This window comes from Macaca mulatta, chromosome 5 (assembly GCF_049350105.2).
Source record: "Macaca mulatta isolate MMU2019108-1 chromosome 5, T2T-MMU8v2.0, whole genome shotgun sequence".
NCBI classification, from domain to species: Eukaryota; Metazoa; Chordata; class Mammalia; order Primates; family Cercopithecidae; genus Macaca; species Macaca mulatta.
The window spans coordinates 48817385-48840939 of record NC_133410.1 but is presented as its reverse complement, the minus strand read 5'-3'; the positions used below and the strand labels follow the sequence as shown (position 1 = coordinate 48840939).

General features: G+C 36.4%; 1 protein-coding gene and 1 pseudogene across 16 annotated transcripts in view; both read right to left on the bottom strand.

The window, feature by feature from the left end:
* WDFY3 (WD repeat and FYVE domain containing 3) overlaps nt 1–23555 on the bottom strand; it is a 308235-nt gene that overhangs the window by 208035 nt on the left and 76645 nt on the right. The gene's annotated exons all lie outside the window — the stretch shown is intronic.
* Nucleotides 11022–11122, bottom strand: LOC114678541 (U6 spliceosomal RNA; annotated as a pseudogene).

Genomic DNA, 23555 nt, shown 5'->3' with positions numbered 1-23555 from the left:
TGGGCTACCGAGCAAGACTCTGCCTCAAAAAAACAAAAACAAAAAAACCCACAAACACACACACAGAAAACATACAATAAAAATACCATAGAAAGATAAAAAATGGTATACCTGCAGAGGCCACTTGTTACGAATGGAGCTTGCAACACTGCAGTTGCTCTGGGTGAGTCAGTGAGTAAGTGGTGAATAAATGTGAAGGCCTAGGACATCTGAATATATCATAGACTTTATAAACACTGTACACTGAGGTTACACTAAATTTATAACAAATATTTTTCTTTCTTCAATAATAAATTAACTTCAGCTTACTGAAACTCTTTATGAAATTTCAAACTTTCAAATTTTTAAAAAACTTTTGGACTTTTTTAGAATAACAAGTAGCTTAAAACACAAACACATTGTACAGTGGTACAAAAATACTTTCTTTCTTTATATCACTCTATGAGCATTTTTATATTTCAATTTTCTTCTAACTTTTAAAACAGTTTTGTTAAAAAAGACACAAACACACACATTAGCCAAGGCTTGCACAGGGCCAAGATTATCAAGATCACTGTCTTCCTCCTCCACATCTTGTCTCACTGGAAGGTCTTCAGAGACAATAACCCATATGGAGCTGTTATCTCCTATGATAACAATGCCTTCTTCTGAGTACCTCCTGAAGGACCTGCCTGAATCTGTCTTACAGTTAATTTTCTTTTTATAAGTGAGAGTATACTCTAAAATAATAATGAAAAGTATAGTATAGTAACTACATAAACGAGTAACATGGTAATTTATTATGTATTACATGATTTATATACATGTGTTATTACTATACATAATTGTATGTGCTATACTTTCATACAACTGGCAGCACAGAAGGCTTTTTTACACCAGCATCACAACGAACATGTGAGTTGTGCTTTGTGCTATGGTATTACAACACTTATGACATCACTAGGTGACAAGAATTTTTCCAGCTTCATTATAGTCTCTGGGAACACCATCGTATATGTAGTCTGTTGTTGACTAACATATTATTATGCACTGCATGACTGTAGTCTGTTACAGAATATTCATCATTAAGAGAGACAGTATAACATATTAGTTACACAGGCTTCCCAATTAATTGTATCACTTACTAACTGTTTAACCTCAAGTCAGATACGTTCTGTGTGTAAGATTTCTCATCTGGAAAAAAAGAATAATTATCAGAACCTAACTCATAGTGTTATTTGTACAAAGTAGGTAATTTATTACATGGAAAGCACTTAGATTAGTATTTGGCACAAGTGCTCAGTAAGAGACAGCTATTATTACTGTTATTCTACTGTAATGTACATTTACCAGTAAATGATTATTCCCATTAGCAATAATTTTCTCAATAATGAAAACCAAATCTTATATAAGTTTGTATCCTTAGTTCATAGTAAGTGGTTGGTGAATGATTACATGTTAAAAAAAAAACCCACAAAACTAACATAGAGTTATATACCTGGTAAGTGACAGCACTAGATTTTCTGTTCAGATATTCTGAGTTCTGGGTGTGTATTTTACTATTCCTCACAAAATCTTACATATTACAACATAAAAAACATGCTTAAACTTACAATTTATGTATCCTAGTCCTCATCCTAAAGAAAGCTTTTGTAGGACATCTTACATATCTCCTGATAAAAAATTACATTAATCATTAATCATTTGTTCTAAATTGAAAAGATACCAACTTGCTTAAATAAATTTCATGCTATTAAATTATCAATATCTTGCATCAAACTATAAATTCCTTGAAAGAAGGCTCTGCTCTCCAAATCCTTTAACACATAGCTAAGTATGTGGTACACAGTAGAATTGAAGGAATATATGTATGAGTGATTCTCAAAAGTACAAATTTTAAGGCTCTTTATTATCTAGTCACTGCATAGGCCTGACCTTCTTCATGCCCCACTATTGTACTTTAAGCAGAGCAGTCTACTGCAGGCCTTCTTGCTCTGCCTGCACACACCCTGAGCCCTCTCCTGGGAGCTCTCCGCCTCTGGAGCTTCTACATCCAGATGATTATGAATCACCCTTTAAATCTCAGCTCAACTGTCCCTCTTCTAAGAATCTTTCCAGCTTTCTTTTGTTGTTGTTTTTCTCGTTTTGTTGCCCAGGCTGGAGTGCAGTTGCATGATCAGGACTTATTGCAGCCTCCATCTCCTGGGCTCAAACCATCCTCTTACTCAGACTCCCAGTTAATTGTTTTATTTTTTATAGAGATGAGGTCTCACTATGTTGCCCAGGCTGGTCTCCAATTCCAGGCCTCAAGTGATCCTTCTACCTCGGCTTCCCAAAGAGTTGGAATTAAAGGTGTGAGTCATTGTGCCTGGCTGAAAGCATTCCTGAATCTCCCAGTTTGATAGATGCCTCCCATTCTTGGTTCCCATAGCATCTTGTGTACATCTTTATCATAGCATTTATCACATCATGTAACTGTTGTTTTGATTGTCTTTTTCAACACCAGACAATGTAAGATTATGGAAGGCAAAGGTCATATCCTACTCAACTTTTTCCTGAATACCTGACATAGTACTTGACAAATAAGAAACAGACAAAAGAAAGATTCATAAATGAGTAAATGGTGCTGAATAAGAGTTTAGAAGATAAATGATTTAGAGGCAGCTCAAGGATTAGTTAAGGTGATTTAAAATAGGCCAAAGGGGCAAATTTTTTCTTTAAATTTCTTATCTGTTTATTTTAAAACAAGAAAACTTAGAAGACAACTTTGTTTTTTATGGTTTAAAATCAATTATATAGCTAACAAAAATGACCATTTTTGTTAAGATCGTTGGGTACCCCATAGGTACTTTTTAAAACATGTTCAGTTAAAACTGATATAAATTCAGAAAATAAGAACTATTTAAGAGAAGGCAAGGGCAGAAGGAAAAAAATTACTAATAGAGAGTTGGGTTTGGGTGGTAAACAGATGATGACAAAACAAAAGGCAATAAGCCAGAATCCTCTGCTGGAAATTCATGCATCAACAACATACTGAGAACAAGGAACATCTCAAAGAGGAAAACAGCTCATTAGTATCATAACAAATTATGACTGCATGGGGCTGGAATATATGTTAAGACCTGAAAGTGATGAAAGGAAAATGACAAATGCAAAACATTGTGCAGAATTACATTGGTAAAACCTCACAAATGAAAAAAATATGAATAAAGTAATGACATCAACAAAAATAATAATGGTAAAATAGATGTTTGCTTCTTCACAGATTATACTATTGATTAATTAGGATGAGGAGTTTTATTGTGAGTTATTTTATATTCACAAAATATCAAAATTTACACATCCAAATGAATTTTGCTCTTTGAATTAGTTATGTTGGAAAGCTATGTATACATAATGATGTTGACATGGTTTGAAATGCTTTAAAAAATTCCTCTCTACAAAATGCTTTAAGAGCATTGTGTAAGCTACATCTAAAAATCAGTATCATCATATATCATGTGTTACCAGAAATGGAATTTCCCAGTGTACTCATATGCTTTAGTTTCAAAACTTCCTCAAAATATCTTCTGTCTGTTACTAAGTATCAAATCCATTTAAAAGATTGAAAATTCACCACTAATAATCAAAAGGCTGCACTGCACACTCTGTGTTTGCATCCCCAACTACAATAGCAATTGCTGAAATTTAATTCCTTAAGTGTCTACTGTATATAAGGAACTAAGGGAATGCTGACTCCAGTTTTACTCTGCCAATAATGTGGCTATATTCATTTTTCTAAAATTTCAAACACATCGGAGTACAACTTTCCCTAAAAGTGACAAAAATGGCTGCAATGGGCTAGAGACAAAACCTTTGCAAGGTATAAAAAGGTATAAAAAGACTGCTCAAAATCTGGTGTGTCCCTAATTTTGAAGCTGTATCTTCTGCCCTAACCCTCCCCTCATTCCATGCTCATACCACATCACCTATCTGCTGCTCCGTGGACACACCATGCAATTTCAAACCCTTGAAGCTTCTCCCAGATGGTCTTTGTTTGAAATGACAGATTTTTCTACTGCATGCAGTAGAAAATGAACTATCATAGGTAGTTCATGACTGTACTTAATCTTCAAGCAATGTGGACACAGCTATATAGTAGTAACTTGACCACTGATTCAAAGAAATATTTATCAACTCACTCCAACCCACTTGAATTTCTCTCTGTTCCAGCCATGACTAGCTCTACTTTCAGCAGCTTATATTCCCTATGTTCTTGTCACCACAGCAACTGAAGACATTACTTTGAAAAGTAAAACTTTAAAAATGTTTAGAAGAAAATGTTGGAAAATACAACCTCAGGTTAAGGAAGAAATGTCTTAAAATGAAACAAAACAAAAATTACGCATACACACACACACACACACACACACAATCGACCTCATCAAAATTAACTTCTGTACATCAAAATTTAAAAAAGTAAACATAAGCTAGAAATTAGGAGAGAAATATTTGCAACATCCATAATGAACAAAAAAGCATTACATTCAAAATGTGTAAAGAATGCCTTCAAGTCAATGAAATGCAAACAACCCAATAGAAAAATGGACAAAAGACAAATAGGCATTTCACAGAAAAGGAAACATGAATGGCCACAAGAATATGAAAAGCTACACAACCTCATTAGTCATAAATGAAATGCAAATTAACATAACAACAAATTAACATTTGTGTTAGGCAGAATAATGGCCCCTAAAGACGTCTCTACTACATCCTAATCTCTAGAACCTGTATCTTACATTATGTGGCCAAAAGGACATTGCAAATGTGATTACGTAAAGGGCCTTGCAATGGGGAGATTATTCTGTATTCTTTGAGCAAGCCTGATATAATCACAAAGAAGGAGTCAGGAGAGAGAAGATGTGACCAGGAAGCAGAGGTTGGGAGTGATATGGCCATGAGCCAGTAATGTGGGCCATGAGCCAGTAATGTGCTGGGATTATGGGCATGAGTCACCACACCTGGCCTCCTTTATAATTTTTGCATTAGTCTACAAATGAAATAAAAATAAATAATAATTGTATTATTTCAAGTCACTAAGAACATGATGATTTGTTACAAGATCAATAGGATATCAATATACTATTGTATATCAAAAATCAAATGTGACAATATCAAATTAGTAAAGATATGAACAAATGAGTTATAAATTTTAGGCAACAGTGTTTATGGATGGGCATTATCTGGTTGGAATTATCTAGTAAAATTGACCATATACAGATCACACGAATCAGCAATTCCACTTAGGTATATACCCTAGAGAAACTCACATATATGTAGAAGGAGATGTATAAAGTAATGTCCATAAGCAACATCGATTAAATTGTAAAAATCTGAAAATAATTAAAGTGTTTGTCAATAAGGAACCATATATAAATATATTTTTGGAGACAGAGTCTCAGGCTAGCGTGCAGTGGCAGGATCTTGGTTCACCGCAACCTCTGCCTCCTGGGTTCAAGCAATTCTCCTGCCTGAGCCTCTCCAGTGGCTGGGGTTACAGGCATGCACCACCATGCCCAGCTAATTTTTTCTATTTTTCTTTTTAGTACAGATGGGGTTTCTCTATGTTACCCAGGCTGGTCTTGAACTCCTGACCTTAAGTGATCCGCCCTCCCTGGCCTCCCAGTGTGCTGGGATTACAGGTATGATCCACTGTGCCCGGACTGATGGTAAGTCTTACTGAGCTTCTTCAATTGTTTGTCATGTATACACTCAACTGATATTTTTCAATTTAGCCTTATTCAAGATTTGTATTTAATAGCCTTGTTCAAGATTTGTAATTTTTTACCATACATATACATCAATTGCTAAATATTACATTATGTACTTTCATTTTAATCCCTCTATTTCAATCTGTGTATTATTCTCTTCATTCACAGACTGCATGGGAACATGAGAATCATTTGTGGTTATCTGAGAGCAAATAACATATCTCCCTGTGAATTATTTTCTTAAATCTAAAAAATAAAAAAAGTACTACCCTTGCTTCACCTCAAATATACCATTAAGATAAACAAATAAAGCAATACAGTTATTTCTGAAAGTACTTTGCAAGAAAGACAGCCATATCTTAGGAAAATACTCTTCTTTTCACCAAATCTTTTTCTCAGTTTGTCAAATTACATTCCTTTTATTTTGAGGGCTGAATTCAAATGTCTTTGTTTTCCAGGAAACAGCCTAATTGGCCTCTAATTAGAATATGATCTTTACAATCACAAAAAAAAAAAAAAAAAAAAAAAAAGATTGTTAAGCTAGGTGCAGTGGCTCACGCCTGTAATCCCAACACTTTGAGAGGGTGAGGCAGGCTGATGGCTTGAGCTCAGGAATTCGAGACCAGCCTGGGAAACATGGCAAGATCCCATCTCCACTCAAAATACAAAAAAATAGCCAGGCATGATGTACGTCTGAAGTCCCAGGTTGAGGTAAAAGGATCGCTTGAGCCCAAGGGGTGCGTGGAGGATGCAGTGAGCCGAGATTGCACCACTGTAATCCAGCCTGGGTGACAGAGCAAGACCCTGTCTCAAAAAAAAAAAAAAAAAATTATTAAGATCTATTTATCTGTTTCTGTTTTAAACTATGTACATTTGTATGGTAGTATTTATACTCGAATATAAGGACATGAGAAACATTATCTCATGCAATATTCAAAACATTGTTAGTAAGTAGTATGAATGGGACTTGAAGTCATGCCTTTTGACAGCTCTTTGCTCTCTGTAAGAATGCCTGTTACACCTGTGCCATCATCTCATATCCGCTCATCCCAAATTCACATATAATCCTCATCACCTAGAAAAACAAGCACTGAGTATCCACATCAAGGCTCTCAGTCAACAGTCAATATTCTAGTTTGGTCCCATTTGAGGCTATTCCTCGACATACCACAGGTATAATAAAAGCATGTTAGGATTTGTGGAGAGTATCTCCAAAAAGTGCACAGCTCCACTACCACTCCTTGAAGATGAATCTGATGTGAGGTCAGTAATCTGTTTCTTTATATTCAACTTTTAGTAATTGGCAGAGCACCTGACACACTGAAGATGCTTAATGAATGGATGGATAAATGGATGGATAGAATGAGGCAGAGAATCTTCCTCTGACACACCTAACTTACCTTCTCCACAAATTCTTCTATTCAAATTATTTTAAATTATGTGTATATATAATCTGCTCTTTATTCACTTTTTAGGGATATACACATGAAAAAGATTAGGAAACTTATGAAATTCTTAAACATACTTTAAAATAAAAGGTGACAGTAATGTGACTATCAGGGACACAAAAATTACTTGTTATTAGATTTATACCCTTTGTTAATCAGAGTATTATTGTTTCCCTTACAATTTTTAATTTTTTTTTTGAGACACAGTGTCACTCTGTCACCCAGGATGGTGTGCATGGCATGATCAGAGCTCACTGATCATCAGAGCTCACTGAAGCCTTGACATCCTAGGCTCAAGTGATCCTCCCACCTCAGCCTCCTGAGTAGCTGGTACTCATTTTTTTCAGTTTTTGTAGAGTTGGGGTCTCACTATCTTGCCCAGGTTAGTGACAAACTCTGGGGTAGAGTGATCCTCCCACCTCAGCCTCCCAAAGTGCTGGGATTATGGGCATGAGCCACCACGCCTGGCCTCCCTTATAATTTTTGCGTTAGCCTACAAATGAAATATAAAACTGCATTTATATTCTCATGACTGGGGGATACATTCTCACTAAAGGAGTTGAAGAGTGGAGGGGTAGATGAAAAGGAGAGCAAAAAACTACATGTCTCTGTCCTTCCACCATATCAAAACGTAAGAATGATTACTACCAATAGGCATGTCTTAATTACATCATTTCACTGCTGATCACATGTAGCCTATTTTAAAAAATGCCTTTGGGGAAGAATCAGAAGAGAAATGTTATTCTTAAATCAGTTAGCTATTTAATATATTGTGTATATCTATCTGAAACAGTGACAATATTTGAAATATGTGGCTTCTCTAATTTCTGGGGAAATAAGTAACTAAAGTGAATAATTCTGCAAAGTGTAAATCAGTTTACCACATTTTTTTCTCGGTAAGTCTCATCATCTTCTTAGAAGGGATGCAATGTAATAAAATATAAAACACTACCTTGAATAAACTGGCACAAAACCCCTCTGGCAGTGAGGAACTATTTCCTAGGCTTATTTATTTTTATAACATTCCCGAATAAGACCTAACTCTCATTATTTTGAAGAACAATCTAAAAAAGTAATGCCTTTTATATCATTACTGAAGGATCAAGCATACCTAGCTGTTACTTTCATTTTACTTGTCTCCTTTTACATTTTACAATTAACACCTAAAGGAGCTGGGAAAAGGGAAAGACTACAACTGAAATCCTCCAGTTGAAATATTTGCTAGGAGGTTTAACATTTGGAGGTTAAGTTCCTAATCTACTTATTCTATTTCTAATACCTAGGCTTTTGAATTCAGTGGCTTAAACAGAAAATACAAACTACATGAAATAAATGTTTCATATAAAGACCAAACTACCCCTAAGAAGCAGACATAACATTCTATTTAATGATTGAAATAAAATATACATGTATGTGGTGTCTCAAAATTACATGCTAAAAATTACAATTTGAGTTGAGAATATTTTTCAGGTAGGGAACAAAGAATGCAAAGATTTGGGACTCAAAAAGCTATAGATTACTTTTTAGTTTTTCTTTCTTTGTGAAATTACACAAAACAAAGCCATTCTATGGTCAAAACTGAGTCACTCCAAGACATTTAGTTGATTTGGGTTTATGCATATATTTATGTTCCTAGTAGAACATACACTAAGTCATTCAAAAATATTGAGAGCTACACCAATGTTGATTACTTAAAATATTTGGACTTGTTTTTAAAAGCAACCTATTTCTAACGTGAAACTTACTATTGATCTAGGTTTTTAAAAAAATATTCACTTGCTTTTAATTTTTGACTGATTTAAAAATTTTCATACCATTTAATATACACTTAAAGTATACATACACTTATACTCTCAGACTTTAGACAAGATAACAACTCATTTAATTTCAAATCCAGATGTCTCCTGAAAAGCAAACTCTAACATTTAAATAACGTGGGGAAAAAAGAGACCCTGAAGAAATGACATTTAATTATAATTAAAGAAACTGATCAAGAATTTATAATACATATATCTCAAGGATCATAATGGTTACTAGTTAAGAGTGTTAAGCATAATTTAAATGTACTTAGGAAACACAACAGGTAACAATGATCATGAAACTTGAAAATTAAACTATATAATTTTTAGACTTTGAAAATAATCTTCTACCAAACCATGGTAATAAAATCAGTGGCAGAATGATGTAAGAACAAACTGACCAAGGTAGGGGTGAGAAATCTCAGAGGGAGATCCATATATCTAATCAGAACCAAACATGTGATAGTTGTCACAGAAAAGGGTATATAACAATCACGTAGATGGCACTGAGAAACTAACTCACTAATTTTAGAACACAATTAAACTAGACCCCTCCCTAAAGCCACATACAGAGGTGGGCTCAAAATGGATTAAAGATCCAAATATGAAAGGTAAACTATAAAGCTAACAGAAGAATATACATATTCTTTGTTGTTGTTGTTGTTGTTTGTGATGAAGTCTTACTGTGTCACCCAGGCTGGAATGCAATTCCATGATCTCGGCTCACTGCAACCTCCATCTCCTGGGTTCAAGCAACTCTCCTGTCTCAGCCTCCTGAGTAGCTGGGATTACAGACATGCACCACCATGCCTGGCTAATTTTTTGTGTGTTTTTGTAGAGATGGGGTTCCACCATGTTGGCCAGGCTGGTCTCGAACTCCTGACCTCAAGTGATTCACCCGCCTTGGCCTCCCAAAGTGCTGGGATTACAGGAGTGAGTCACCAAGCCCGGCAAATATATATATATATATATATATATATATACACATATATGTGCATATTCTTATGAATCAAGAACTCTAAAAGGATAAATTCAAAATCACTTATCATATATAAAAATAAAATGATGAATGTAATTACTTCAAAATTAAATATTTTGGCTTGGAAAGGAACACTGTAAACCAACAAAAAAAGAGAGAACACAATAGAAGGTATTTAAAATATCTAAAACTGATAAGAATTAGAATATAGAATTTACAAATAATACCAAAAAAAAAAAAAAAAAAAGAAAGAAAGAAAAAGAAAAACACAGCAATCCCACTGAAAAAAAAAGGCAAAAAATATGAACAAGCAATCTGGAAGGTCATCAAACATAGAGGTGTTTAAATTTAATTAGTATTCAGAGAAATGCACATTGAAAGAAAATGCCACTTTGCACGTAATAGATTAGCAACAATCAGAAAGCTGGAAAATGCTGTGTCCTTAGACATGTGGACAGAAACTACATACATGACTAGTGAGAAAATGAACTGGATCTAAACGGTAATTTTGCATCACTTGGAATCTTGCATTCCTCTTCTATATCTACATTCTGAAGAAATTCTCTCATTGGCAGGAATTTTTTGGAAGCTATTTAAGAGGTCCATCACTGAGCAAAAGAATAGGCAAACCAAAGTTGATACACAACTATATATAGTTATTTAAAAGTATATATTTCAGATCCATTTAAGTTGGACACATCTTAGAAACATAGTGATGGGTTAAAAAAATTAAAAAATAAGATGAAATACATTACAATGTAACTTTTGGAAATTAAAAATACATGGACAGAAAGCAAATATTTTACAAGGACACATGTTAACAAAAGACAACATTAACTACTTTAGAATGGTTGTGCCTGTCCTTCATTAAATTAATAGCTCTTTAAAGAAAATAATTACTTTGCAATACTTCTGAATTTAGCTCAACTAACCCTAAAAATCACTGTTTTATATAAAAATATATTTACATTAACAACTGAAATTAAATACTTATATACCAACCAATTCATTTCTTAAGTTAGTCTCAATTGAACCACATTTATTTATTTCCTCTTCTTTTTTTTTTTCTTTAATGGAATGCTTCACAAATTTGCACGTCATCCTTGTGCAGTAGCCATGTTAATCTTCTCTGTGCTGCTAATGTGAGCACGACTGAACCATGTTTAAATCAGATACATGTACTTTTTTCTAAAGTGATTCTTAGCTATTTATCAACACAGCCATTTTGTTCCTTTTAACCCTCTGACACACACACACACAAATCCTTAAAATAAATTTCATCTGCTCAGCAAGTAACAAGAAAAATATACGTATTTGTAGGAATATTTAGAGAAGGGAGGAAGGAAAGAAGGAAGGGAGGGAGGGAGGGAACTGGTTTTTCAATAGACATTAGATATTAAATCAAATGCACAACTTTTAATAGCAAAATAAATCTGAGTTTCTTCTAGTCTTCAGACAAACCTACCCATGGTCTCCAACAACAAAAAAGTCACGCTGGGAATACCAACACGGTTCTGGTAGTGTTCAATACCCTAGATATGCCTTTAATAAAAAGACAGCAATTTCCTATTAGTATTTTGGAGTCATCACAACTTTGGCATAATCTCTCAGTCTTCCTATGAATATATGATGAAAATTATGGTAAAGAATGATCACTTTAATATTCTGAATCATGAATAATTTATAAAACATTAACCATTATGCTGAGTAGGTGCTTGGGATACAGTGGTACATATCAACAACCTGGAATATGTGACATTTACACCATGTGCCAGGAAATGACAATTCATTTAAGATCGACATGATATCTGACCTCGTGGAGTTTAGAGGCTGGGTGGTAGCAAAGATTAGGAAGGATGATAAAGGCAAAGCATGTACTAGGGAAACACAGGAAGAGTAAAGTACATCAGGGAAACCTAATCTAGCTTCAGGGAGGTAGGGCTGTGGGGAAGAAGAGTGTTAGGAAAGAAAGCACATTTTTAAAAGATCGTCAATTACAGAAGAAAATAAATGAATTTCACTGGCCTATCCTAAGACCATTCTAGCCAATCAGGTTTTTGCAGCTCAGTTACTGCCCATTGGCTTGTAATCAGTATTTCCAAGTGGAAAACACTAGCCATTCTTTCCTTGAATCATTTTAAGTCTAAAGGGACAGCATCAGTAATTAGTAGCCCAGGCTGGAGTTAATCCCTAAGGAACTCTCATTTCCTGCCTCTATTTCAGTTTTTGTCCAGGAAATAAAGCCTTAAGATTCATAGCCAAGTACAACACTAGGTATTTTCACAAAAATTTATTCATTTATTTCCTACCACAAAATGGTATGCCTACTTTACACATTTAAAAAATGGAAGCTCAGAGTTTAAGCAGCTTGCCAAAAAGATCCAACAACTAGCATTAGCTAAAATTTGAATTCAAGACATGTAACTCCAAATCCAGTACTCCTTTATTAAGTGGAAGCTCTTTGTCTTTAGGAAGTAACTTTACTTATGAAAGCAATGGCAATTTTATTTTCTAGTTGTTCCTACTAAAGATAGTACTATTTGTTCTTCCTTAAAACATTTGGACAAAATGATCAAGTATTTTTGTCCCGAATAACTTAAAAAAAAAAAAAAAAACCACAAAACCCATGTTTACTTTGTGTATCTTCCACCAAGGGTGTAACCAGACTGGTGACAAGAAATATGACTCACGAGCAGCATCTTGGCAAAGAATTCTTAGTATCTCTAGATACATCTGACACACAGGGGAAATGTTACCTACATGAAACTACATTTTCTTTTCCTGTGAGGAGCTCCCACTATCTTTAATTCAAATCAGCCATAATCATAACACAATGCCTCAATGTTAAATACAGTATAATATTCATAATATTAAGGAAATAATTTCTTGGCAGAATCTGCCAAAGGCAAATACAAATAAAAAATTACTGTTGAGGTAGTCATGGTGGCTCGTGCCTGTAATCCCAGCACTTTGGAAGGCCAAGGTGAGAGGACTGTTTAAGCCCAGAAGTTCCAGATTATAGTAAACTATGATTGTGACTATTAGCAATTAAACACAGCAATGTATTATGTCATTTAATGAGTTCTGAGCAATTCTTTTATTAATGAGAAAATGAGATAATAACCTTAGAAAAAAACTCCAATATCACGAGTACTTAACTATTAACCTTATTCTTCTGTGAATAAAATAATATACTTCCATATTGTGACTTTTGATTTAAAAAAGACAGGTTCCATAATCTTGCATATCCGCTAAAATGTAAATGCAAAATATTTCTGCCTTCGTCTACTGTTCTTACCTTCTGCTGAAGCTAAACTAAATAGTGGTGTGTTAGATCCAGCTTGTACCAGCTCATGAGAGCCGATGGCTAAGTTTTCAGAAATTTTGGACATCCAGCTGTCAAACTACAAATAGCTTGGGACTAGCCAAAGTAAGAATATTTGCACCACAGCAATCAGCAAACACTAAAAATTGGGGCTTTTTTTTTTTCCTGGCTAACTGGTTGTTATAAATTTGTCAGTACATCAGCACTGTGCTTAGGCCACACTAGTGCTTCAGCAGCTAATATTTTTATCTTCTTTTCTTCTCTTCTTTACTTCTCTTTTCCTCTGTAAACACTGATTTTATACTTTTATTTTTTCCCCAAAGGCCTTGCCTTGAAAATACTTAGACTACTTCAAAAAGTTCAGATATTGTGACTAATGATGTAAAGTAAAAATATTTTTTCACCAAAATATTCTCACAGAAAGTGTATCCCTGATTCCTTACCTGATTGGCCTGATTTATCATATTCTACTACTTTAAAAGCAATGTCTCTATTCCTTGTCAGGGTGCTAAGAGCAAATTTTTATTCCCTCCAGTGAATATTGTGCTTGAAGCTTATACATGTATTCCTCATAAAACATAAATGCATAATATTATCAATACTAAAATGTCTACAGTCTTTTGTCTAAGCAATATATTTTGTGCATGATATTACACATTCGCAGAGACCTTTTGCATTAAACTATGAATCATTATGCAAAAACAGAATACAAAATTGATTAGTTTCCTTTTACCGAAGAAGAAATAAAGACAGATTGAAATTTCTGTAAAGGCAATGAAACTAAGAAACAATGTTTAAACAACCTCAATATGTGATTAAAAAAATTCTGGTTTGATTCACAAAAATGCTGCATTACAGGGACAAGCAATAGACTAGCAAGAATAGCTGGCAGTAAAAAAGTTCTGGAGTCAGGCAGATACGAATTTCAAATTCTGTTCCTCCATTCACTATGTATGTGACCTCAGGAAAAGTAAATCAAACTACCCTAAGCTACATTTTCCTTAATAGTAAATGGAGATGAGTATGATACTGGCTTTACAATGCTGTAAGAAAAGACAGTCAGAATACATGTGATATGACTACCACATGGAAGGCAATCAATGTTTAGTTATGACATGATTGGCATTGGTTACTGCAAAACCAATCAATGACTTTGAATTGGAATTAAGAAAAAAAATTAATCATTTTAATAAACAAAGAGTATGTTCCACATTCTTACAGCCAGTATATGATAAATGTGGTAGGGACTGCAGCTCAAGATCCATCATACCTTGCTCCTGTAATGGGCTTTCACATATTACAGAGGCTATAAAACAAAGTAAGCAAGGTTTACACAGACTCCTTTGCAAATAGGTTCTCATTGCAATTTAGGTTCAGCCAATCAAACTTACTTGCCCCAGCTTTTTTTTTTTCAAATAGTGTCTCACTGTAACTCGCACTGGAGTACAGTGACACGACCATGGCTCACTTCATCCTCAACCTTCCAGACTCAGGCAATCATCCTGCCTCAGTCTCCTGAGTAGGTGGTACTACAGGTGCATATCACCATGTCCAGCTAATTTTTGTATTTTTTGCAGAGACAGAGTTTTGCTCTGTTGCCCAGGCTGGTCTTGAACTCTTGAGCTCAAGATATCCACCTGCCTTGGCCTCCCAAAGTGCTGGGATTACAGGCGTGAGCCACGGCACATGGCCTTGCCTAAGCTTTGAAAAGGAGAAGTGAAGCAGAGACCACACTGTCCATGATATACATACATTTTTTAGCTGAAGTGTTGGACAGAGATCCCAGTACCCAGTAATTATCCTGCTGGCTGCTGGGAGGCAGTGCATGTCACATCTATTTGCCTGGTCATAATAGTTATAGTATGACTGGAGCAAGCAGCAGTAGAGGCAGCTTTTTGCAATGGCACTGAACTATGTGTTCTAGAGCAGGGGTTGAGAACTTTCTCAGTTAAGGGTCAGATACAAAATATTTTGCTATGCGGTTTTTGTTACAACTACTTAACACTGCCACTGTAGTGTGAAAGCAGCCATATATAATAGGTAAGTGAGCATGTATTGCTGTGTTCAAATAAACGCTGACATTTGAATTTCACATTTTTTTCATTTTTAATTTGAGAAAGTATTTTGCTATGTTGTCCAGGATGTTCTCAAATGCCTGGCCTAAAGCAATTCTCCGCCCACCTTGGCCTCCCAAGTAGCTAAGACTACACTACAGGTGCCCACCACTGTGCCCATTGTGAATTTATTAATTTTTAAGTGTCATAAAACATTATTTTTCCTTTGATTTTTTCAAATATTTAAAAATATAACAACCATTCTTAGTCTGTAAGACATAGACAAGCAGGTGATAGGCCAGATTTTGCCTGAAGGCCATAGTTTGCCACCCTACAACAGTCTCCTGATCCACACCGACAGCCGCAGCTCCCTTAGAAACCAGTGTTGAGGTATACCACTGGGAGATGTTTTTAAATTTAACCATGAGTCCAAAATCTGTTTTGTCTGCCCTTTCCTCTCCTCCATGATTTTGTAAGCCACTAATGCCATGTAATAAGTATTTTCCTGCGTAAACTGCTAGAACAGATTCTATTCTCTGCAACTAAATCCTGACTGACTCATAGTGCCACACATACATAAGCACTTTTTATTTTCAACCAAAAAAAAAAAAAAACCCTTATTATCTTTCAGGTGTACACCATGAAATATTCATTTACAAATTAATTTTAATGCATTAAAAATGTTACTTTACAACTAAAAAACTATACACAACAGAATGTCATTTTAAGAATACACTATTTAATTGAAATTTATTTCAAACTAGGCACATAAATCACCTAATCCAGAAGAATCTACAGATTCCGCAGAACACCATGATAAACATAAGAAAAGCCTAATTAATAATTTGAAAGTATTTATTATGTATGAACCACCATTATATAATATAAAATTATATAATGGGGAAGAAAAACTGTTCACCTCCTTTCAGTGATTAGGGAACCTGCATTAGATTACAGAATGAAAAAGCAGAAAACAGGAGAACTCACTAGACATTTTGCTTATGGAAACTCTACTTTTTGTTTTTAGGGAAGCATAAATGCATCTCTAAAGTCTATGATGGCTCTAGAGTATTTTAAGTGGCAACTGCACAATCTTTGAGCACTACATTCATTTCTCTCCAGGCATTAAAAAGTCAAATTGGGACAGACCTTCAGTTCACATCAATAACAGTACAACTAATCTTTCCTGGAAGGTACAGCAGAGAATAACCCTGGAAACAGAAACTATCTAAAGGTAATTTAGAAAAATGGCCTTCAAATTTTTTTTGTATGCAATCCCTCACATAAGTCAGAATCTTTACTATTTTTAGGTTGATATTTCAACCTGAGTTTAAAGAGTTACAAAGGATGGCATTATAAGCATTGACAGTTTTAAATAAAATAATATATCAGGCTTTGGAATGTATTCATGGGATCTAAATGTAGCATTACAATCAACATCCTCTATTACATATATATATTTTTTAAGTTATTCTTTAACAGTCAGAAATTTAAACTTATTTTGAATCAAAATTCAGGCATTATATAATCTGTTATAAAGTGTGTGTGTGTGCGCGTGCGCATGTGTATAAGAATCTCCAAAAAAAAAGGACTCTAAAAAAAGGTATTACTAAATACTTTTTAAAGTATATTGAAGGGTTTAAAATACTTGTTAAAAAGTATTTTAAAGGTCACTAAAACTAGTAACCATCATTTTGTTAATATCAAATATCCAATATTTGATGAGTTCAAAATCTCATAAATGTCATAGTTGATTTTTATATTTTATATGAATCAGGTTCAAAATAAAGACCACTTATTGCTATTGGCTGATAATGTCTCTTAAGCCTCTCATATAGATCTCCCAGTTTATACTGGGCACAGGAACTCTGTGTTGTCTACTGTTTGCTGAATAATTTATTCAACAAATATTTATTAAGCAACCACTATGTGTCCGGCAATGTTTTAGATGCTAAGAATGTAGAGGAAGAACAGAAGCCTGCTAAAGTTCTGTGTCCTTTTGGAGTTTAGATTCTCATGAGAGAGAGAAAAAAATAAACAAAGAAATCAATTATGTCTGATGGTTATGAAAAAAATTCAGTGAGCTTTGAAAATATAATGTTCCTAGGGTTGCTGTTTCAGTCTGCATGGTCAAGGAACGTTTCTCTGAGGGATTCACACCAGAACAGAAACCTGAATGAATGAGGGAGCAATCCCTAAGAATTTCAAGGGGAATAAAATTCCAGGCTAAGGAACAATTAAAACCGAAAGGCTTGAAGTAAGATTGTGCTTCACATGGCTGAAGAACTGTAATGAAGCCAGTAGGGTTGGGGAGCAGAATTAGAGAAGGGGAGAGTGTTAAGCTCTCATATGTCTGCATTGTGATTCAGTATTTACTACTCTTCAGCTGCTTTCCACCAACTGAGACCAAGGAGATGGCTCTATATACTACCTCCTCTACTATGCTGCTTCTTGCCACTCTTTTCTGCAAAAAAAAAAAAAAAAAAAAGGTACATCTGTGTCTTTCCCTGCAGCTTTGCCTTGCCTGAGACTTTGTAGTCCCCTCACTACCTACCATGTGAGAGCTCTGCTGTGTTTAAAATCTGTAGATATTTGCACACTTCTCAATTTGCTTCAATGTTCACAATGTTTGGCAGCTCTTCTCATGATCTGAGGCTTGGGATTACTGTTTTCTCCTCATTTCACTTAAGTTAAAAGATTTCTTCCTTATTCTTTATTATTTTTGTTATATTCAGTTAACATTAGGAAGAAGAATAGAATACAAATGCTTTTACTTGGTCATTTTGAATGAAATCCTTTTCCTCACCTACTGTTGATAAATTTAGAGTAGGTACACCTAGAGAACTTACATTTCTAAATCTCTATTTTTTATTTCAATTTCTAGATTTTCCTATTTGAAAATCTGAGAAATTCTAGACCACCAACATCTATAGACTTACAACTATTGTTTAAAAAATAGGCCAGCTACGGTGGCTCAAGCCTGTAATTCCAGCACTTTGGGAGGCCGAGGCAGGCAGATCGCAAGGTCAAGAGTTCAAGACCAGAATGGCCAAGATGGTGAAACCCCATCTCTACTAAAAACACACACACACACACACACACACACACACACACATTAGCCAGGTGTGGTGGCAAGCGCCTGTAATCCCAGCTACTCAGGAGGCTGAGGCAGAGAATTGCTTGAACCTGGGAAGTGGACGTTGCAGTGAGCCGAGGCTGCATCACTGCACTCCAGCCTGGGTGACAGAGCAAGACTTCATCTCAAAAAAAAACAAAAGTAATTAAAAAAATAATAATAATTTAGCACAGCATCAACTTTAAATGTATATTAAAGACTCTATACGGAACATAAACTTGGAAACTATAGCAAATTTCTACCATGATCCTTACATCCAAACTAAGGAATAACAAAAGGCAAATAAATGTCCACATTCAAATGGATATGCAATGAAGAGAGAATAAGCAAAATATCAAAACAATATATGTTAAATAAATACAGCATTATTACTTTCGAGAACATAAAACTGTGGTTATGCTGATAAAAGCTTACTCTGTTTTCTACTTTAAATAACAGTCCAATTGTCATGTACTTACGTATAAGTGATTTGCATGAAAAGTATTCTGAATCATCTAACAGCACTGTTTAAAAACCCAGCTCTTGGCCAGGTGCAGGGGCTCACACCTGTAATCTCCGCACTTTGGGAGGCTGAGGTGGGCAGATCACTTGAGGTGAGGAGTTCGAGACCATCCTGGCCAACATGGTGAAACCCCAATTCTACTAAAAATTAGGCTGGGTGCAGTGCCTCACCCCTGTATTCCTAGCACTCTGGGAGGTCAAGGCGGGCGGATCGCCTGAGGTCAGGAGTTCGAGACCAGTCTGGCCCACATAATGAAACCCTGTCTCTACTAAAAATACAAAAATTAGCCAGGCATGGGGCACACGCCTGTATTCCCAGCTACTCAGGAGGCTGAGACACGAGAATTGCTTCAACCCAGGAGGCAGAGGATGCAGTGAGCCCAGATCACATCACTGCACTCCAGCCTGGGTGACAAAGTGAGACTCAGTCTGAAAAAAAAAAAAAAAAAAAAATTAGCCAGTTGTGGTGGCACACGCCTGTAATCCCAGTTATTCAGGAGGTTAAAACATGAGAATCACTTGAACCTGGGGGGAGGAGGTTGCAGTGAGCCAAGATTGCACCACCGCACTTCAGGCTGGGCAACAGAGCGAGACTCAGTCTCAAAAAAAAAAAAAAAAAAAAAAAAGTCAGCTTTTTCAAATAAGTGAACATTTTTCTCATACTTGATTAATAAGTTACTAAAAAGTAACTTATTAAACTCTTTCCTCAGAAATGTAAAACTCAGGTTAGCTTTTACTAAACTTTAAAAACACTGAATTAGTGACCTCACATGATTATAAGCTCAGAGTTCAAAAATTGTATATGTTAACATTTACTTTCTTATTCATTTAATAACACTTTTTACATGCAAGTACTATGCTAGAAACTAGTGATGGAAAGATAAATCAATCACATGCTACCCTGTAGGGGCTCATGGTTAAGTGAAAAAATATAATAGAAGCAATGTGATAAGTATTACAATGAATAATAAATAAAGAAACAAAGTGCTATGGAGAACACAGGGAAAAGGCAGTTAACTATCAATAGAGAAAGTGACATCTGAACTAAGCCTTAGAAATTGAAGAGAAGTTCATTCAGCTGACAATGGACTAGAACTTATTTCCAGCAAATAAACTGTGTACACAGACAAGAAAGCCCAAGATACGCTGCTGGGTTGGCCAAGTAGTTCTGCATAGTTGGAACAAAGGGTGAATGTGGAGAAAAGCTGGAGATGAAGCTCGCGAAGAAAAGCCAGTCACAGGAAGAGCCTAAAAGGCCTTACATCTTAGACTAACAATAAACTGTTAAGTAGGAGGGTTATGTATGTTGAGAAAATATTTCTAAATATAGTGTGATATGTGGGATAGATGTATCTTAATGATGCTTTCAGCCATAAAGGCAGAGCCAGTGGAGGTAAGGGTGAGGCACAGCGGTATGAGAGATTACAAGTAATGCCACTGACACAGGGGTAACAATCTAGGAAGTAGATATCCTTCAGGATCAAAGGAAAAAGAGATCAAGAGGACTCAGAATTCCAGGTTGGGTGATATGAACAACAGTAGTGCCATTAATTAAGCTGGAAATAAATTGAAGGAATAAGAATTAGTGCGAAAGATAAAAAGAGACAAATTGGAACATGGTGAAAAGGGTGAAAGAGGCCGGGCACGGTGGCTCATGCCTGTAATCCTAGCACTTTGGGAGGCCGAGGTGGACAGATCATGAGGTCAAGAGATAAGAGACCGGGCGTGCCTAAGATGGCCGAATAGGAACAGAAACAGCCTCCAGCTCCCAGTGTGAGTGACACAGAAGATGGGTGACTTCTGCATTTTCAACTGAGGTACTGGGTTCATCTCACTGGGTCGTGTCGGACAATTGGTGCTGGTCCGCTGGTGCAGCCCGACCAGTGAGAGTTGAAACAGAGCGAGGCATTGCCTCACCTAGGAAGCGCAAGGGGGAAGAGAATTCTCTTTCCTAGCAAAAAGAAATTGAGACACACAACACCTGGAAAATCAGGTTAACTCCCACCCTAATACTGTGCTTTACCAAGGGTCTTAGCATATGGCACACCAGGAGATTATATCCCACACTTGGCACGGAGGGTCCCACGCCCAAGGAGCCTCCCTCATTGCTGGCACAGCAGTCTGAGATCTAACAGCAAGGCAGCAGCGAGGCTGGAGGAGGGGCGCCCGCTATTGCTGAGGCTTAAGTAGGTAAACAAAGCCATCAGGAAGCTCGAATTGGGTGGAGCCCACCACAGCTCAAAGAGGCGAGCCTGCCTCTGTAGACTCCTCCTCTGGGGACAGGGCATAGCTAAACAAAAAGCAGCAGAAACCTCCGCAGAGGTAAATGCCCCCGTCTGACAGCTTTGAAGAGAGCAGTGGATCTCCCAGCATGGAGGTTGAGATCTGAGAATGGACACACTGCCTGCTCAAGTGGGTCCCTGACCCCTGAGTAGCCTAACTGGGAGACATCACCTACTAGGTGCAGACCAACACTTCACACCTCACACAGCGGGGTACACCCCTGAGACAAAGCTTCTAGAGCAAGAATCAGACAGTAACACTCACTGTTCAGCAATATTCTATCTTCTGCAGCCTCCGCTGCTGATACCCAGGCAAACAGGTCTGGAGTGGACGTCAAGCAAACTCCAACAGACCTACAGCTGAAGGTCCTGATTGTTAGAAGGAAAACAAACCAACAGAAAAGACACCCACACCAAAATCCCATCAGTACGTCACCATCATCAAACACCAAAGGCAGATAAAACCACAAAGATGGGGAAAAAGCAGTGCAGAAAAGCTGGAAATTCAAAAAATCAGAGTGCATCTACCCCTCCAAAGGAACGCAGCTTATCACCAGCAACGGAACAAATCTGGACGGAGAATGACTTTGACGAGTCGAGAGAAGAAGGCTTCAGTCGATCAAATTTCTCAGAGCTAAAGGAGGAACTACATAACCAGTGCAAAGAAACTAAAAATCTTGAAAAAAGATTTGACGAATGGCTAACTAGAATAACCAATGTAGAGAAGTCCTTAAAAGAACTGATAGAGATGAAAACCATAACATGAGAACTATGTGACAAATGCACAAGCTTCAGTAAGTGACTCGATCATCTGGAAGAAAGCGTATCAGTGACTGAAGATCAAATGAATGAAATGAAGCAAGAAGTCTAGAGAAAAAAGAGGAAAAGGAAATGAACAGAGCCTCCAAGAAATATGGGATTATGTGAAAAGACCAAATCTACATCTGACTGCTGTGCCTGAAAATGACAGGGAAAATGGAACCAAGTTGGAAAACACTCTGCAGGATATCATCCAGGAGAACTTGCCCAACCTAGTAAGGCAGGTCAACATTCAAATTCAGGAAATACAGAGAACACCACAAAGCTACTCCTCGAGAAGAGCAACTCCAAGACACATAATTGCCAGATTCACCAAAGTTGAAATGAAGGAAAAAATATTAAGGGCAGCCAGAGAGAAAGGTCGGGTTACACACAAAGGAAAGCCCATCAGACTAACAGCAGATCTCTCAGCAGAAACTCTCCAAGCCAGAAGAGAGTGGGGGCCAATATTCAACATTCTTAAAGAATTTTCAACCCAGAATTTCATATCCAGCCAAACTAAGTTTCATAAGTGAAGGAGAAATAAAATCCTTTACAGACAAGCAAATGCTTAGAGATTTTGTCACCACCAGACCTGCCCTACAAGAGACCCTGAAGGAAGCACTAAACATGGAAAGGAACAACCGGTACAAGCCATTGCAAAAACATGTCAAAATGTAAAGTCCATCGATGCTAGGAAGAAACTGCATCAACTAGCAAGCAAAATAACCAATTAATATCATAATGAGAGGATCAAGTTCACACATAACAATATTAACCTTAAATGTAAATGGACTATATGGTCCAATTAAAAGACACAGATTGGCAAATTGGATAAAGAGTCAAGACCCATCAGTTTCCTGTATTCAGGAGACCCATCTCACATGCAGAGACACACACAGGCTCAAAATATAGGGATGGAGGAAGATCTACCAAGCAAATGGAAAACAAAAAAAAAGCAGGGGTTGCAATCCTACTCTCTGATAAAACAGACTTTAAACCATCAAAGATCAAAAGAGGCAAAGAAGGCCATTACATAATGGTAAAGGGATGAATTCATCAGGAAGAGCTAACTATCCTAAATATATATGCACCCAATACAGGAGCACCCAGATACATAAAGCAAGTCCTTAGACACTTACAAAGAGACTTAGACTCCCATACAATAATAATGGGAGACTTCAACACCCCACTGTCAACATCAGACAGATCAACGAGACAGAAAGTAACAAGGATATCCAGGAATTGAACTCAACTCTGCACCAAGCGCACCTAATAGACATCTACAGAACTCTCCACCCCAAATCAACAGAATGTACATTCTTCTCAGCACCACATCACATGTATTCCAAATTTGACCACATAGTTGGAAGTAAAGCACTCCTCAGCAAATGTAAAAGAACAGAAATTACAACAAACTGTCTCTCATACCACAGTGCAATCAAACTAGAACTCAGGACTAAGAAACTCAATCAAAACCGCTCAACTACATAGAAACTGAACA